Consider the following 6,621-nt stretch of genomic DNA (forward strand, 5'->3'; position numbering starts at 1 on the left):
GATTTTTTTTCTTTGACTGTGTGCAACTACAAGGACTAAAATACAGCAGTTAATTATTTAAATTATGTCTACAACAAACAGCAGACACTCAGATGGGTGGAAGAGGTACTAAACTGCAAACTGCTTCCACCTAGTCAATTAGCACACCCTCAGAAAATCCTGTTTACATTTTTAACAGCAGTTATTAACAGCAAAGGGCACCATAGCTAGTTATAAAGGGGACACAGGAGGGGATTTTTCTCTTGAAAACACCGTGTATACATGTTGAGGACAGGACAGGAAAGGAAATACGACTTTTTAGTCCACAGGTTGCACACAACACAAGATTCAAGTTTCTCACTGTAGCTTTATGTTTTGACAAAGTTACGTTTACATTAACAGATAGAGGTAGACATTCCAAAATGCAATTTCTCAAAGGTAAACTGCAAACTTTACTTAAGTGCCTTATCAATCCAATCTAGCATATTGAATTAAATATACTCATCATAAACTCACATATAAAAGCCACTTATGTAGGGACTGATGCAAAAAACCTACAATCATTCATGTTGAAGCTTGGTAAAGAGGGATTATTGTCCGACATGTTTATGATACAAAACTTTATGCAGCAATGTTGTCCATACAAAAGTTTGATGCCACAATTATTTGGGTGGTCTATTAGAAAAAAATGGGCGCAAAAATTAAGGTTAGCTGTTCATAAATGTAGCAGAATAAAAGGCACAGTATTTTCCAATGAAATGTGAAAGAATACATGTGTAAAGTATTGTAAAGCTGTATTCAAAAATACCTCACAATTTACCTGGGGTGTATCTGAGTCTTATTTTTTGCCGTTTTTCCATCCTTAAACCAAACTGAGATCATATTTCTAAATTATAACCCGCCGTCTAGTTTGAAAGTTTATTTTAAGAGTGATTGTTTTGAAAGTTCACAGAGCGTCACAGAATAAAAGGTCACTTGATATTAGACGTTATTTCCCATGGTTTCCGTATTCTTCCCATCTGAGAAGGAGTGGGACTCTGATTTGTGGGTTTTATGTCCAGTTTTTTCACTCCAGGAACTTCCTTACCCTCCTGAACCAGTTTCATTACCTCTGCAAAGGAAAGCTGCGCTGCTTCTGTCTCAGTGGATGTCTCCTCTGTCAGTTTATCACTGGTATCAGAGTCTGGATCTGAAAGTGTCCTCTGGTTCTGCTGCTCAGTGCTGCAGTCCACCGGTGTGACATGAGGGGAAGAAGAGCTCCACTGTTTGTAGCTGGTCTGGTCTATCGGCTCCACAAACCTGGTGATGACAGAGAGGGCAGGAAAGGTCATCTATGTGGGCTAATATTTAGTACATGAGTTTTGAATAAAATTTTAATGTAAAAATGCAGTAAAATGTGATATTTCATCCATTAAACAAGACTATTGACTTTTTGTTTTAAGTATTAATTGACACTGAATTGCACTGCTTTATATCAAGTATTGAAATGAGTATTAACATGACCTACTTTAGGAAGAAAAAGATTATGAGTTAACAATTTCACCAAAAAAAAGTTAAAATAAAGTGTTTTAATCAATCTATTCATTCACCAATGATTACACATAAGCACCGAGGTTGTAAAAGATGAATCATGTTGTTTACAAATCACCTAAACGAACCCAAAATTAAAGTCTCTGACAGTAGCTTTAATTTTGTTATTACTGCAGTAAAGCTCAATAGAAAAACTTTGACTTTCATTTTTCAAATTTTAATAAAAAAAAAAAAAAAACTAGCAAAAACTTGATTTATCACCCAGGCCTATTACATGCCTTTATTTTAAGGGTAATTCAAATTGATTTCTATTGCAATATCTGTACACATCTCAATATTGTAGTTATTTTTAAGTGCACACAAATATTTTAACAACACATTTAACTCTACATGGCTTTCATGTGGAGTTTTTTTTGCGAACTTCATGCTTTCATGTGTTTTTCACTGAAGAGAGGCTTCTGTCAAGCCACACCGCCATATCTGTGGATATGGAGTCCACCTGTGCCAAATTAAACTGACTGGACATGATTTAGAAACTCTCTTCCCTCTTTATAGAAGGACTCTAAGCTGGCAATGCATATCAGAGCAAAATCCAAGCCATAAGGTCAATGAACTGCCTGCAGAGCTCAGAGACAGGATTGTTACAAAACCTCAGGGGAAAAAAGTTCTGCTGCACTGCAGGTTCCCAAGAGCACAGAGACCTCTTTAGTTTGCAAAAAAAAAAAAAAATATCCAAATGAAAGTTGAGTGCGCTGTCGTGCATTTTACACTGAGGTAAAGCTGTCTGCTCACTCTGCCATAAGCCCAGATCGGTGGAGGGCCACACTGATGGCTGTCCTTGTGGATCTTTGTCCCAAATCCACAGAGGATCTCTGGAGCTCAGTCAGAGTGACCATCAGCTTCTTGGCCACCTCTTTTACTAAGGCCATTCTCCTCTGATTTCTCCGTTTGGCTGGGCGACCAGCTCTTGGAAGAGTCCTGGTTGTGCCGAACCCCTTCCATCTGGGAATTATGGAGACCACTGTGCTCCTGGGAACTTTCAGTGCAACAATCCAGTCTCTGAGCCCTGCAGGCAGGTCCTTTGACCTCATGGCCTGGTTTTAGCTCTGATATGCATTGTCGGGCCTTCTATAGAGAGGTGTGTGCCTTTCCAAATCATGTCCAATCAATTTATTTACTCCAGGTGGACTTCAATCAAGGTGTAGAAACATTTCAGCATCGATCAAGTGAAATCAGAGGAACCTGAGCTAAAGTTCAAGTGTTTTTTTAAAAGGATCTGAATACTTGTGTCAAAGATGTTTCAGTTTTTTTTATTATTAATTTGAAAACATTCTTAAAATTCTGTTATCTGTTTGTCATGATGGGGTACTGAGTGTAGATTAATGAGGATAAAAATGTCTTTTTTCGACTGTAGCATCAGGCTGCAACACAAAAAAACAGAAAAAAGGGAATACTTTCTGATCGCACTGTAAATCCTTACAGACGGAGCTACTACTGCTTAAAACAAAATAATGGAATAAAAACGTTGTTTGGTTCAACTGCTTTCAAATATCTCAGTTTCAATCATTTAAAAGTCCCACTTCAAAATAATTAAACCATAACCAGAAAACCACATTTAAGTCTTAAAACATGAAAACCTGCACAAAGATTATATCAGAAAATAAACACCCCTGAAGTACAACACTTCTCAACGTTAATATAAATACGTTCACTGACAGTCCTTCAAAACAAAAACACAAATAGTTCATTAATTATGTTGAATCCACAGCAGCCTGGCTTCACGTACCTGTTGTAAAAGAAGAGTTTCATATCCAGGACTTTGTTTTGGTCCGTGTCTTTGCTGTTTAAAGTCTTCAGTCCGTCCTGAAACCGCCGATCAGACTCAAAGTCATAGGAGTCAAACCTGGAGAATACACACTCCATCTGAACTAAGATTAGTGTTCAATTGAACCTGTTTATATCTGATGTTAAAGGCAGAAATCAGAGAGGAGAGGAGCACTTCCGTGTTTGAGTTCCTTTTGGCATCAACAAATGTCGATAAAGAAGAAACAAGGCTGACAGAAAGGGCAGAGCTGTGCCTACAGCGCCCCCACAGGCGAGACCCAGAGCCTACAAAAGCGCATACATTTACTCAGGTACTGTTATATACAGTAAATCCTGAATTTCCCTTTTAATCCTGTCCTATATTTTAATTTACTATAGCTAAAAATGTTCATTGATCATCACTTTGTATCTAATTTATAGTCTCTAGTCAGTTTTAACATTCTTCCTGGTCAGTGAAAGTCTAATTTATTCAGTAATCTGAAGGGTCAAGACAAACACAAACCAAAAATCTTGTACTTATTAGGTTAAATTTAGAAGCAGAGTTATGTCAGCTAATCTCACAGGGATAATCTGAATTAAATCACTGTAACTGATCTGAAAAACAGCCCTGTTTTATTCTGAGCTCATTAAAAGCACACATTCTTACACTGCTCTTTCTTTTGGTAAACTTTGCAGAAAATACTTTTTCTTTTATAATGAATAGCAGGCTTTCTTTGAAACATGTTATCTGCAGTTTGATATCACCTAAAGCATTTTTTATTTGATGTTTTAAAGATGCTTTCTGGTTTTTACCTCACTACACGGCAGAGTTTGAAAAGTTCTTTAAACTCCAGTCAGTAGTATTAATGGATCTGATCACGTAAATGATCTTTTTATACATGTAACTCTTGACCTTATGGGTTTGGATATCTCACACTTTCTAAACTACAGCGCCTTTAAGAAATATTCAGCCCCTTTGATGTTTTACCCTTCTATTATGGTCGATATAATTTGTCTTATTTGACAAAAAAAAAATCATGTCACTTAAATAAAAATATTGAAGTGAAAGAAAGTTCTTGGGTCTCATGAAATGGAAATTGTGCTTTCAGGCCATCATCCCCACCGTGAATTATGATGGTGGCAGCATCATGCTGTGGGGATGCTTCTCAGCAGCCAGCCCTGGAAGGCTTTTAAAGGCAGAGGGTAAAATGAATGCAGCAAAATGTGGGAAAATCTGATTTAGTCTGCCTGAGAACTACAACTTGGGTGAAGATTTATTTTCCTACAAGACAATGACCTGAATTATTCAGCGAACGCTACACAGAAACTGTTTAAAGACAACACAAAGTGAATGTTCTTGAGTGCTCGAGTCAAAGCCCAGACGTCAATCCAATAGAGAATTTGTGACTGGACTTGAAAAGGGCTGTCCATGCTGAGCATTGCAGTGTCAAGATGTGCAAGCTTGATTGAGACACATCCACGCTCTGAAACAGGTTTTTGGGCACTGCTTGTTGAAAATGCACCAGCTGTGAACACAAGAAAACTCAGATAGGAGTCAGTTCAGTCATTTGCAACAAAGTTTCAATGCATAAAAACAGGCTTTTATTTTGAAAGATTGGTTTTCCTTTAACCAATAAACATAGTTTAAGATGTAAGTTTATTCATATGTACGTTAATTCATCAATATGAAACAATTAAGTAGGAATTTATTTCCCAGTGGCTGCACCTACAGTGAAAACATTATTTAGGATATCATAGTATACCTTTTCTTATGTTTTCATACAGACCCCTGTGGTCTTCATGAGCTGCCTGTGCTCTGCCTCGGTAAAATAAAATAATCATCAAGCACCAGGAGGCTTTTGACCCCGTGTAAACCAGCTCTATACAGCCTTCCAGAATGATCCACTTTAGTAACTAACCACTAACACGAGCACAGCTGTGTGCCTCCATGGCCGTGGGTGGAGATGCCAGGTGAGATGCAGGTGTTTTTATATCGACTCATGTTTTGTCACATGGAGCAGATTGTCAACGACTATCAGATTTCCTATCATGGGACTAAGGCAGACCATGAACAAAAGAACTGGGCTGACTTATTTCACATTTGTGTGTCTGTATTCTTAAATATATATAAGCAGAATTACTGAAAGCATTAGTTTTTCACAAAAGGTCTGCTTTAACCCCTTTGTTTGGAATGCATTCTTTACTTTCTCTCACGTATTTGTGAAAAGTAGGACCTGATAAGTTCAACGCCTCAGCCTCGTCGTTTAACAGGAATTAGTTTTGACCAGAAATAACGTCCACAAATCTTCTGAAGGCCCTGCTTCTGCATAAAATACAGCACTGGATCAGTTTTGATGCAGATGTTTTGGCCCTTTGTTAGGGTCTTTAGTCCGTGAAAAACAGTCCATCATAGAGAGAGGGATGGGGGAGTCTTTTTGATAACCCACCTGAAGGACTTGTTAAGGCCAAGTGTCAACAAAATTTCCACTAGTAGTTGTAAATGTCTTGGAAATTTACCTTTCCAAATCCACACAACTTACCTAAAACTTTAGAGAAATTATCTAAAATTTATTTGAAAATATGTACTTAAATCATCCCATAATATGTGCCCCAAAATTTCTTAAAATATTCCCCAAATGTCTCAATTAAACTTCATTAAAGAGAAAAATCATTCCTATAAAATTTTCCTTAAAAAATCCATGTAAAATCTTAGAAAATTTCAAACAAATTCCCTAAGATCAGATTCTCAAAAATGTTCAAATACATCCTTCAAAATTCCATAAAAATAGTGGAAAAATCCCCCAAAAATCCAATAAAATTTGCTCATATTTCAATAAAAAACTTTCAAATTTCAAATGACTTTAAATGACTTACAAAGTTTTGGATTAAATTTCTCAAATTTCCATGAAAATACCTAAAAGTAAATTCCCCAAAAAAATAAAAATTAAATTCTAGATAACATTTCCAATTTTCCAATGAAAATGTCCCAAAATTTCCCAACGAATTCCATGGATATACCAAAAACATTAAGCAAATTGCCCCTAAATCCTCCAGTAAAACTCTCCAAATCATATACAAACAAAACCCACAATTTTTTTGAAAATATTTGTTAATTTTCAAGAAAAATCTTCAAAATATCCAAAAAAATTCTCCAAAATTCCATAAAAATTAAAAAAAAATTCTAAAGCAGAAATATGTACTTTGTTGTAGTAGAGTCTAAATATAATGTTCTCATATGTACATGCAGGGTCTTAGGAGTTTAGAGAAAGGCTAACAAGAATTACAACCTTGTCCCCACATCAGTTATTT

This window comes from Cheilinus undulatus, linkage group 11, assembly GCF_018320785.1.
Source record: "Cheilinus undulatus linkage group 11, ASM1832078v1, whole genome shotgun sequence".
Lineage (NCBI taxonomy): Eukaryota > Metazoa > Chordata > Actinopteri > Labriformes > Labridae > Cheilinus > Cheilinus undulatus.